The 12,193-nt window shown below is 44.3% G+C and overlaps 1 protein-coding gene across 2 annotated transcripts in view; it reads left to right on the top strand.

Annotated features, from left to right (window-relative positions):
* The first annotated feature begins 408 nt into the window (after window positions 1-408).
* zc3h12b (zinc finger CCCH-type containing 12B) overlaps window positions 409-12,193 on the top strand; it is a 32,186-nt gene continuing 20,401 nt past the window's right edge. The window contains exon 1 of one of the 2 annotated variants that reach the window (XM_042340639.1): window positions 409-475. The gene's annotated coding sequence lies outside the window, so the exon portion shown is untranslated. Of the gene's footprint in view, window positions 476-8,058; window positions 8,111-12,193 lie in introns of those variants that run through there. The other variant, XM_007893493.2, reaches the window with a different exon arrangement.

Raw genomic sequence — 12,193 nt, 5'->3', positions numbered from 1 at the left:
GGAGGGGGTGAACACCCACACACTCTCTCTCTCTCTCTCTCTCTCCATCCTTTGGGAGGGGGTGAGGGTGAGGGGGTGAGGAGGGAGGTGGGGGAGAGGTGGGGGGGGGGGGGGGGGAGGCCTCCCTGACGATGCTGGAGTTCGTGATCCCGCTGAGCGCCAGCCCGAGGCTCGAGAGCCTGATCCCGCACATCGAGCGCCTCTTCCGGGTGCGGATCAGCGTGGGGCCCGGGGCCGAGAGCAGCCGCTGGGTCCAGGTGGAGGGGCGCCGGCGGCGGCGGCGGGGGCGGCGGTGGCGGGGGGTGGGGGTGGGCAGCGGCGGGGGGGGGGAGGGGGGCGGCGGCAGCAGCTTCTGCAGACGGCGGCGGCGGCGGCGGCTCAGGAGGAGGAGGAGGAGGAGGTGGTGGTGGCGGCGGCGGCGGCGGGGGATGAGGAGGAGGAAGAGGAGGAGGAGGACCAGCCCAGGAGAGCAAAGGTGAGAGAGACCCTGTGTGGGGGGGTGGGGGGGGGGTTCTGTGGGGGGGGGGGGTTGTGTTTATGTCCCTGTGTGATGGGGAGAGAGAGAGAGAGAGAGTCAGGCCCCCCCCCCCCCCCCCCCATCCATCCCCATCCATCGTTGCTATGAGACCACAAAGTACCACCGGGGCCTTCTTCTCCTGGGCCTCCTCAACCACCTCCAGGCCTCCCCCCACCTCTCCCCTCCCCTCCCCCCCCCCCCCTCTCCCTCCCCCCCCCCTCCCTCCTCCCTCCCTCTCCCCTTCGTTATAATAATCCTCCAAAAGACAATAATAAAATTGGTCACTTTCGGTCCAGGAGGGCCTGTGGGACGCCGCTGTGCCCATCGGCCGCCGCGTTCGCCCACAAACCCACGGTCCACGCGCTTCGCGGTGTAGTCTGCGAAGCGCTTTGGGACGTCGAGAAGACGTGAAAAGCGCTCTTGTCAAATGCGAGGATTGTTATTACTATTATTCGTTAGTTCCTTCCTTCCTTCCTTCCTTCTGGGAGGATCGACATCGGGCTTCATCCAGGCCCGGCTCGGCCCCGGTCGGCTCGGCCCGGCTCGGCCCCACTCGGCTCGGCTCTGCCCCGCTCGGCCCCACTCGGCCCGGCTCGGCCCCGGCTCGGCCCAGCCCCGCTCGGCCCCACTCGGCTCGGCCTGGCTCGGCCTGGCTCGGCCCAGCCCCGCTCGGCCCCACTCGGCTCGGCCTGGCTCGGCCTGGCTCGGCCCAGCCCCGCTCGGCCCCACTCGGCTCGGCCTGGCTCGGCTCGGCCCCGGCTCGGCCCCGGTCGGCTCGGCCCCGCTCGGCCCCGCTCGGCTCTCTGGACGGCACGAGCAGAGGATCCTAATCCGAAAGGCTGAAGAACCGCAGTCAGCGTCTCCCCGGGGTTTCGGGGCATCGCCTTATCGCGCCGGCGAGGACCCCTCGGAGCGGCCTTCATCGCGGGGTCTGTTTCGGGGTTGGACGAGGCAGAGGGTTTTTTTTTTCTTTAACGCGCGGAGAGGTCGCCGCGACATAGGTGCGGAGCGAGTGACCGGATTTTACCGGGTGTGGGGGCGGCGGCAGCGGTGATGGGAGTGTTGGTCGACCCAGGACACCGGGAGAAACTCCCATCTCTGTTTCGAATAGCGCTCACGGGATCTTTAACGTCCGCCCGCACGGCCGGGAGGGACCCGGGTTTCGACGTCTCATCCGAAAGACGACACCTCCAACAGTGCAGCGGTCCCCCATTAACCCCCCCCCCCCCCACTCCCCCCACCACCACCCACCCCCAGCACTGCATTGGCGCGTCAGAACCATTACGTTTGCGATTCGTTTGTTTTTGCAAAATATATATATTTTATGACTCTGTGTGTGTGTGTGTGTGTATGTTTTTGTGGGACGTTGCTGTGCGCAAATTGGATGCCACGTTCGCCTACGAATAAGTCATCGATACGCTTTACAGTAAAATCCTGTGAAGGGGTTTTAGCTGCAAGTGGATGGTTGTTTATTAAAACCTGATGGCTATTAACAGCCGGGAGGGAGAGATTGCTGAGGAGGAACCAGGCAGGAGAGGGAAGCTTCTGTACCAGTTGCTAAGAGACTAGTAAGGGAGTCTTGTGAGTTAAATCTTGGCCTTATTTTGTTTGGACGCTGATGAATTGTGGTCCGAAGTGTTTTCACGTTGTGTTGAACTAATGTTGTTTGCTCGGAATCCCGAAATATATTTGTCCCAACGTCAGTACTTTTCAGTGTGAAATCAGCCACACTATTTGAAACAAATGACTTTGCTTTGGTGCAAAAATTATATACTTTCCATTTCATTGCTGCATCGTTGAGCAAAATTTACTGTTTCTCACAGCTGTCAGGCTTTGTTCTTCAATATGAATTGATGTAGCATTAGCACTTTGATACCGTTTAGTACTTATGGCTAATTGCTTTACAGTTGCAGCAAAAAAAAAAAAATCTGTATTTTTTTACCTGAGTAAATAGCTCATTAAACAACTCTAATCTAATTTTCTGGCATGAGAACACTAATTCTCTGTAGTACGCTGATAATCCTGTATTCTGACAATGTGGTTTAGAGATAGTAGCTGGTACGTACGGTAGGTTCAATTTGAAATTTTAACTGGTATCAGGTGTATTCAAACTCAGTGACTTCACACTGTTTTAAGGAGTTTTCTGGCTTCAATGCTGGCACTTGGCTTAGACCTCTAACGTACACTGAGCAAACTATCGACAAACACAATGAAGATCTTATACTCCCCTCGGACCAACACCAATGCTTTCCCATCCTCTTGATGGAGGTAACTTTATGCCGGGATTGTATCAATCATTATTCATCTGTGAGCCTGGATGGTGAATGTTAAGTTATTTCACCATTTTGGGGACCATTACAGCAGATTGCGTTCATAGCGGCTCTAGTTATGAAAAAAGACATCTCTATGAGAATGGGATCAAAATTAACACAACAATTTGCATTTATATAGCGTTCTTCACACAGAATAACATCACGGGAATGTTTTACAGAGAGAGACTGTGTCCTAAGTGACTCACTTTCGTTTCTCTTTGCTCACTATCTATGAGGAAGGTGCTGTTGTTTGAAGATCCTGCAGTTGGGTTCTATGCTACAGCAGGTTTGGACTTACTTCTGCTGGGAATTAGGTTTGAGCACATACCAGACCAATGTGCTGAAAGGCTGCTCTCTCTCTCCCAGCTGTAAAACTCTGACATGGAATGACTTTGGGAAATTTGAGCTATCTTCCGATTGGGCACTTGCCGACAGTGCAAAACAAACAGCTTGTTATTCTGTAGAAATTGGCACAAAATAAAGTTTCACTGAAAGAGGAAATCAGAATGACTGATTCATGGGGTGGGGGAAGGGGAAGTTACATCAATGCAGTACAGATTGGGGTGGAGTACGAGAGCTTTTATTCTCCATCAAGTTGTCCCCAAATCAAAGCTTTGAAAGAGCTGATTGCAAAACAAAACAATAACTAGGAGCGTTTTGTCAATGTAACACATATAGCATTCAGAAGGAATTGCAAACACTGTGGTTTCATTCTTATGGTGTATAACGTTAAACAAAGCTTTCGGCTTTGTCATGCTCTCTAAGCCATTCCTGTGTCTGTACTTTTGAAAATATATAGAAGCGAATTGTTTGCATAGTAATTTGTCATACGTGCTTCGTGCTGATTTTTGTCTCAGATGCTTCCTTCTTTGCCTCTGAATCATGCTGCAAAATGCACCTTGGGCCTCCAGATGTCCCAATGAGATCAGGAAGTAAGTCTCAGCACGGGCAGTCGTGGGTCAGCCTTATTTCCACCCTGTAGAAATGTAGCCCTGGTTTGTTACTGGCCTGGCACGCATGGTGCAGAATCTTTTATTCATAGTATTGCTCGCTTGTAGCACGACACAAATTTTAATTCAGTTTTTTAAAAAAAAATCCCAGCACTCTTCAGTGAGATCTAATGGAAGGCAAACATTCTGGGATTTTCATGATTATTTTTAGAATCGGCGTGGACAGATAGAATAGATCTCCAGCTCCCTGCCTGAATTCATACTTTCATGTCGCAGTCTATTCAGCGGTGAATTTTTAATTGCCGTGCATGTAAAGTGATAGATTTGCATCAGTGTTTTCTACGCTGCCCAGATGCCAATCTCCTTAGTTACAGGAGCAATGCAAAACTAATAGGAAGTGGTGGAACTATATATTCTGAAATCTGATCAGAGTACGCTGATCACTGCTCTTAAAGGGTACAGATTGTTACGGATTTTCTGCAGGCTAACTTCAAGAGTAAATCATTTGCACAATCTGCCTTTCGCACAGATTGCCAGTTTGCTGCTGTAAGCAGAAATGCCAATTCTGAAACCTGTTGCGGACTACACAGAATATGGGTCATGATGACTTGGGGCCATTTGCAAACGTTTGAGGCTGATTCTTTGCACTGAAAATTTGGTCGTAGCCCAGTTACCCAGTAACATTCGTCCTTCCTCCATTACCTGTCGCCAGCAGTCCCTAGCTGGGTGGTTAACAGGTGCTAAATTTGACATTGTTTGTGTTAAGGTGTACTTTGAAATGCATTGTAAGACTTGAGACAACTGAAGCAAGGCCTGCTATTAATTTTTATGGTTGCTTGCCTGCCCTGTAGTATAGCTAGCTTCTAAATGTTGCCTGACCTAATTTAAAGCATTTTGAATATTTTCTGCAGTGTGCACCAGTCACCTTATTTCCTGCAACCAATCTACAGGGAAATCTCACTTTGGTTTCCAATGACTGTTGCACTCTTGTCTAGCTTTTATCCAAATCAGTGGTGATCAACCTTTATCGTCGGCCAACAAAATAAATTTTCTTGATTGAATATTGCTTGATTTATGCCATAGACTACCTCGACGTATGCGAATGTTCAGGGGACTGGCTGCCTTTTGACAGCCAAACAGGCCACAGGTTGGCCAGCACTTCTCTAAACAACAACAGCAGCAACTTACAATTGCTCAAAGTCAGCGTCCGATTATACACTGACGTGAAATTCATAGTGTGTTCCGGCTGTTAGTTCACTTTGTTGAGCTTCAGTACCCTCTGTGGCCTGTTTTACTTTTAGTGGTAAATCTCCCATCACCTCTCTGCTCACTTCTTGTAGGAAGATTCTCCTTTGGTGACTTTTTTAAATTGGAAAGCAAATACGACATTAAGGTATTGATTATTTGGCTCTATCTCACAAATCAATGTTGACGTAAGTAGCTTTAAAATCATTTGCTTCTATTAGGTTTACCGATTTTTTTTTAATGTGTGTGATATATATATATATAAAAAATGACCAAAGTAACATTTATCGGTGGTTCTCATGAGCAAGTCTCAGCTGCAAAATAGACAAATATAAATAGTACTGCGCAAATGGGCAACTGTTACTGTCAAACTTTGCTGTGTTAATTGTTGATTAGTGGGTTAGTGTTTCCAGCATCCACAGGAATGAAAGCTATATTAGTAGTAGAAAGACCATCATCAATGTAACACTGTAGGGATGTTCCTCCCTTTTCAGTTGCTTTCAATTCCATCATGGAAAATGTGACTTTTTTTACTTAATACAGGGTAGATAATCNTTTTTTATATGTATAAAACACTTCTGATTCAGAAGTGAACCAAATCTAAATGCAGTTGGACTGTAAAATTAGATTGGTGTGTCAGATTGGGATGGGTGTGCTTTTAAAGCCTTTTCGTAGGATAATTATAACCTGCTAATTCAATTCAATTGAAATTAACTCTCTTGGAAATGGAGCTACAGATTTAGATTTTTTTAATGTGGGTGGGTAAACTCTGTTGCGGGAGACAACCACACATTTTGTGGTTTCAGTAAGTAATGCATACTTAGCCTACTTTGAGCTAAAACATTGTTTATTCAAATTGGGACCTCAATACCACAACATGTCCCAAGCACAGGTTCTGTTTGCAGGGGCACTTTGCCGAATTGTTGATTGATTGCTTATTAATAGCACAAAGAGTCGTACATTTGTTTTTTTTTAATAATTTTGGATATCTTCAAATAATTTTAAAAAAGTTTTACAGCCAATTCATAGCCAGTAATGTGTTACAATTGAACAAGGTACAATACAACACTTACGCGTTGTCGATTTTTGGAAAGAAATTTCATTTGGGTTAAGTGTAGAGTGTGAAGTAGATTGGACCGTAAAATAGTGCTTGGAGAGCAGATCATATTCATGATCAGATCGAATCCAATGTCACAATAAGAACTGAATCAGCAGTATAATGATAAGGCACCATCTGGCATCCACACACGAGCATTGAATCACATTGCATGGAGCATGTAATTTGATGCATTTAAAAACAAAAATGTGAAGAAAGACTTTGAAATCAAATGACTTGGTATACAGCAATTGGCTTTCATTTCTACCCAGTTTCATAGAATCGTAGAATGTCCCGGCACAGGAACAGGCTACAGGTCATCAACTCTACATTGGTGATTTTCTTCACATCAGCTACTTTACCTACATTGCCCTTAAATATGAGTTTTCAAATATCAATTGATTTCCCTTTGAAAAAATGTCATGGATTCCTGCTTCAGCAAAGATCTTCCACAGAGAATTTCACATTCTGACCATTCATAGTCTACATTGACTATAGGGATCAAAATGGTCACAGGATTGAGACAGTTGATTGAGCAGCAGCTATGTGTGTCTGAATCGCTAGGATCTGTGAACACGTTTGAGTTTGTACTTTATAAGAAGAGCCCGGGAAAAAGGAGAAAGTGTGCTTGTAATTATGAGCTATTACGAGTAAATAGTTTAGACAATAAGATGTTTAAGTTGATGGTTTTATTTCTATTATGGTTCGAACAGGGCAGAATATTACTCTGACGTTACCCTCCCTAGAAACTTTGAGCTCAGCACATTTTCAGGTTATCATGTTGCATTATTAAATATACTACCACATGGGAGATACTTAAAATCTGCTTTACACGCAATGGGTCCTATTTTCATAAGCAAGCTGCACGCTAAACTTTTGGGCTCTATGACCGAATGTGTTTTTCCTACCATTATTTAAAAAGTGCCAATGAGAATGGAAAGGTTAGTACGATGATTATATTGCACAAGTGAGTCAATTATTGCACTTTCCAAAGGGGTGCTGCAATCTTTTTTTTTTGCTGATTCATTATTACACTATTATTAATGTCTGTTAATGATTTTCCCACAGAATAAACTGAAGTTTGTCACAGATAAATTAAACATCTTGTGGGGGGAATGTTTTAGCAATTTCTTTTGATTCGGGCGAGATATGTGCCATGTTTCATGGCGCTCACGTAAGCAATGTAATACTTTGTTAGTACATAAGCCAGCAGGGAAAAAAATTGCACCCATTTTTTTTCCATGAAAATTAGGTCTAGTAACATGTATTGAGGATCATTGGCATCTAACCTTGACACTATTTTTTTTTTCTCTTGCTCTGCTCACTTTCCTGCAATCAAACTAAGAAGAGGGCACAGAGTAACATGAAATTTATTTTTCAAATAACAGGGGAATTGCAGTGGGTGTGATGGTACCGAGTTGTGACCGCAATTCCAGCTCCGGTGTGCACTTGCATTCATCAGCAATAGCATCAGAAGAACATCAAGATAAAACAGCCACTGATTCAGTGCTCACAATCTACACAATCTATATTTTGTCTATTTCACAGCTGTTCCATAGTTTTATATAAACTGTGGAAAATGCTGGATTCATAGCAGCATGGTTATTATTATTATTATTATTATTATTATTATTATTATTATCATTGGTTCCAAATTTGGTTTTGGTTTGCCCATGCAGATCTATAATTTAAACATCGCCTACCATGAATGTGTACATCAGTCTTGTCAGGAATAGGCTTCCTGATAGTTTGGATGGACACCAATGTATGGTGCTGGCAGCGATGACCACACTGAATTCTCCCAGCAGCTGCTGTGTCACATGTGTGCCCCTCCACCATTTCTTTGAGAGCGAGGCAAAGTTGGTGTGTACGAAATGCATGACACGCCTACAGTTTCTGAAGAGAAGTACATCGACAAACATGGTTATGAAGATGCCCAGCAGTATTAACGGGACAACGTTACTCTTATGGATTTTGGCATCAGCACAAAGTAAGCAGCAGACGCCTAAACTATTCGTAATCTCTTTCAATGTATGCGTACGCACACCGTGGAATCATTTACTGCTTGTTTTACAAGATTTTCACCATTTGCTGAATCATCAGGCTTTTGGATGATTTATAAACCAGGAGAATCCCTGGTGCTGCTAGTGTATTGAATGTGGAGCTGACCGCTATTAGCAGGCACTGCAGTATTATCTGCTTTATTACAAGAACAGAATAGTAATTTGTGCTGGTCTGAGCATAAAACAATCAATCGCGTAGGGAAAAGAGCAGGGAATTGCTCTTAGGGTATACAGCTACGGTGGAAGAGCTAACACCGGTATAGCTTGATGGAGCAAATTAATCCTGTGACTCTAAACAATACCAGAACTTTTCTTCAGTTTCTTATCCTCCATTTTAAGACTCTTAGAAAATTACAATTCTGGACCGAACCAAAAGGGGAAAAAGATATTTTTCTGCAAGTAAAAAAAAAAAAAAAATTCTTAACTGCTATTAAGTGATATCAGGATTCAAATGTAAACTTTTATAGCAGTGCATGGGTTGCGAAGGCAAGTCAAAAATATTGGCACTCCAGGTTGTCCCAACCACTATTTGGGTTCATAACTTATTTGTTCCAATTTCTTTCTTCGTGTGTAAAAAAAAAACATGAAATATGGCTGTAATTCAGGGTATACTTTCTCCTCTACCTCCCTTTTGGCCCATTTTTCTGGTTTGTTGTTGGCTTTCACAATTCCGTCAGTGAACACCAAAATCACCTCGTGTCCTGGCAATTAGATGAGTCACCCACTAACACTCCATTGTAGCATCAGAGTTCTAGGGTCGTAGAAGCCGAGGAGTGAGCCTGCGTGATGATGCACTTTTGTGTCTGAAGTGAAATGTAATAGCGGCTCCAATAAATATACATTACGGCTAAGACAGGAGTGTGAATGTAATGAATGGGACCCGTTTGCGAAGGCAGGCATGGAAACCTTCAACTGCCAAGTGATGTTTGCTGATGGCTTAGCAGGTAAATGAGCTGGTGCGTTATTGAGCCATGCAGGGCAGCGAGGCCCTGGATTCCACATCGAGTGTGTACCGAGTCAGCAAACCTCAGGCGTGTGTTGATGGTAATGAAGGGAGGAGCAATGGATGTCCAGGGTTTCTGTTTTCCTTTTATATTTCCAGCATCAGCCGTTTTCTATTTAAATTGATCGCTATCCTCGTATTCGATATAGCGCCTCCTCACATTGTTGAGACGTTTCAAAGAATTTTACAAAATATACTGTAAAGTGGAGTGACTGTATATTTTGTGGTCAAAACTCGGCAGACAGTTGCGCAGAGCCAGTGTCCCACAAACGGTCGTGGATTGAGCGACCATTTTTTTTTGGGGGGGGAGGGATTATTACCCCAATAACCCATTAACCTGCAGCTGGTTTTACCCATTAACTGCAGATGAACTTTTCACCGGACAATTTTTTTTAACGTTTTAATGAGCCGGTTGCACAACTGGCAGCATTGAAAAGCACCCGTGTTTTATACTGATTCACAATAATAATAATAATCCTTGCATTTGATATAGCGCTTTTCACGTCGGGAGGACGTCCCAAAGCGCTTCACAGAACACACTGTAAAGTGAATTGACTGTATATTTGTGGGCGAACGCGGCAGCCAATTGCGCACAGCAATGTCCCACAAACAGTCGTAGATTGAAAATGACCAATTTTTTAAATTATTGTTTTTGGTTTTTGGAGGGATTATTATTAGGCTCTGTGTGGAGTAAGGAAACTTGCCCGAGGTTTCGCCCTCTGCCGGGAATTGAGCTCAGGTCTCTCACTTGCAAAGCGAGTGCTCTAACCACTGAGCTACAGGACTCCACAATGGAAGTGAACTATTGCAGTTGTGTATTTTCTAGCGAACTTTAAAGCGACATTACTGTATTTAAAACAATTAGCAATGACAGCCACTAGTCGGCGCTGTTGCATCCTATTATCAGTGAGATGTTAGGTATTCTGTCAATGTGCTTTTGTATGAAACCTTAAGTGGGGAAAATAAGGCAAAACACCCAGAAGCTACAGCATTAAATAAGCTGTCATTTTAAATACCTTCATCGATAGAATCGCTTGGATTTTTTTTTAAAAAGTTCTAATTTCATTGATAAACGTCGCCCCCTGTGGTTTCAAGGCAACGCGTTGTCACCGTTCTGTGCAGCACGAGGTGTACAAACACAAATCATGGCTTCTTTATCATCCAATGGTGTTGGATGTCCGATAAGCAGTCTGCATATCAACAGATGAGTCAAGGTGGAGTTGGCCTTGTACGTGCCAAAGTATGCTTAAAGTATTCATGTTTGTGGATGATAATGTAATCCTTGCACTTGATCTTTCAACTCGGAAGAATGTCTCAAAGCACTTCACAGAATTTATTGTGAAACGGAGTGACCGCATCTGTAGGTGAACTCAGTAGCCAATTTGCGAACAATGTCCCACAAATGGCCATAAGCTTGTCTCAGTGGTAGCAGATTGTAAGTTCAAGCCCCCACTTAAATGTGGTCGTTAAAAGATCTCATGGCACTATTCAAAAAGAGAAGCGAGTTTCTCCCGGTGTCCTGGCCAACAATTCCCCAGATAAAGTTGGTCACTCATTCCATGGTTATTTCTGGGACAGTGCTGTTCGCAAACTGGCTGCCACGTTTCACCCACAAAATACACAGTGAATCCACTTTACAGACGTGATAAGGTGCTATGTCTAATGTGAGGATTATTCTGATGAAAAGAATAACCAACTTTATACAGATGCACCCAAATATTGACAGGGAGGGGTACCCTGACAGATGAAGAGGAGAGGTTGATAATGTCACCTTGCAGCAAACAGGTGAATTGGAACGGTGTGGGGTCATGAGGTTAGTTGGTGGGTTTCAATATAAGAGATGAGAAAGAAGGGGTGAAAGGTGGGGGGTGAGTAGGCTGTGGAGATAGGGGAGGCAGTAGAGTGGATCTTTTACATTTTAGATACAACGATGCTCGAGGTTAATGGTGCTTGACGTTATCCGGGCTGGACTGGAGCAAAGACGAGTCGTGACTCGATGTGCGTCAATGCTCGATTAATCTTTTAAGCTAAATGCAGCATCAAGAAAAACCTTGTAACAGAATGGCGCGATGCCTGGTCGTAAATTTACTATTTGACGGAAGTGAAATTGAAAATAATGAACTACGCTATCCAGGTCAATGAAAATCCGTGCCCTACCGCCCAGACGATTCTGAGTCAATGTGCTGGCTTCACACTTGCAGAGATTTAAAGTACCCGTGTATTTTTGACAATTACTGTTTTGTTTCTTTGCATTTCACAAATTTTCTCATTTTGAAGTCCAATGCCCTCCCCCCCCCAAACACCCCACCCCTCCCACCCCCCAATAACTATACCCGGTCTCCTCCTTGTTTCCCTCTTCTATTAAAATGGTGTGGCTTCTGTACTTCGATCCAATATGATGTTTTGCCCAGATTTACAAAGAATTAAATGGCCTTTGGAAAAGTGGCCATTAATCACTTTACACTGCATTTGATTGAATAGAGAACTGCAGGTAAATGGAACTGAATGCACTTTTAGGTTCACACCACGTGTCCCGCGTGAAGAAGTCTGCAGATTTGTATGTGATTAACGAATCCTCTTCAGCTGGCCTTTTTGCAGAGTACCCTTGTCTATGAATGAGTTTTAATAATCGAGCTACAGAAGTGGGCAGATAGTGACGATCACAGTGTTGTAACTATAAATATTCAAGACGTCTGAAAATGACCTTTTCGACGTTTTCTAATTATAGCCTGTACGCATGGAATTTAGTGCATGTCCTCATGCCACACACCTTCCTTGATAATTATATATTTTTCCCCTGCCTTTTCCCACTGCGTTTTGTACATGAATGTTTTAATCAAGACCCTAAGTAACAATGGCAAGATCTTGTCTTGTTATCTCGCACGCCGCCCTTCGCAGTAGATGTGTTTACCTCTTCAAGGATTATTGTGGCCGGTATCATGGAAATTCACTCGGTATCATTTGGCAGGCGTTGCCTTCAAGGATTTTTGCTGGGCGTCAGTTTTAA

The sequence above is a fragment of the Callorhinchus milii genome, unplaced genomic scaffold (assembly GCF_018977255.1).
Source record: "Callorhinchus milii isolate IMCB2004 unplaced genomic scaffold, IMCB_Cmil_1.0 Scaffold15, whole genome shotgun sequence".
In the NCBI taxonomy this organism is placed as follows: domain Eukaryota; kingdom Metazoa; phylum Chordata; class Chondrichthyes; order Chimaeriformes; family Callorhinchidae; genus Callorhinchus; species Callorhinchus milii.
Note: the sequence above shows the minus strand (reverse complement) of the source record. Positions and strands in the feature narration are given on the sequence as shown.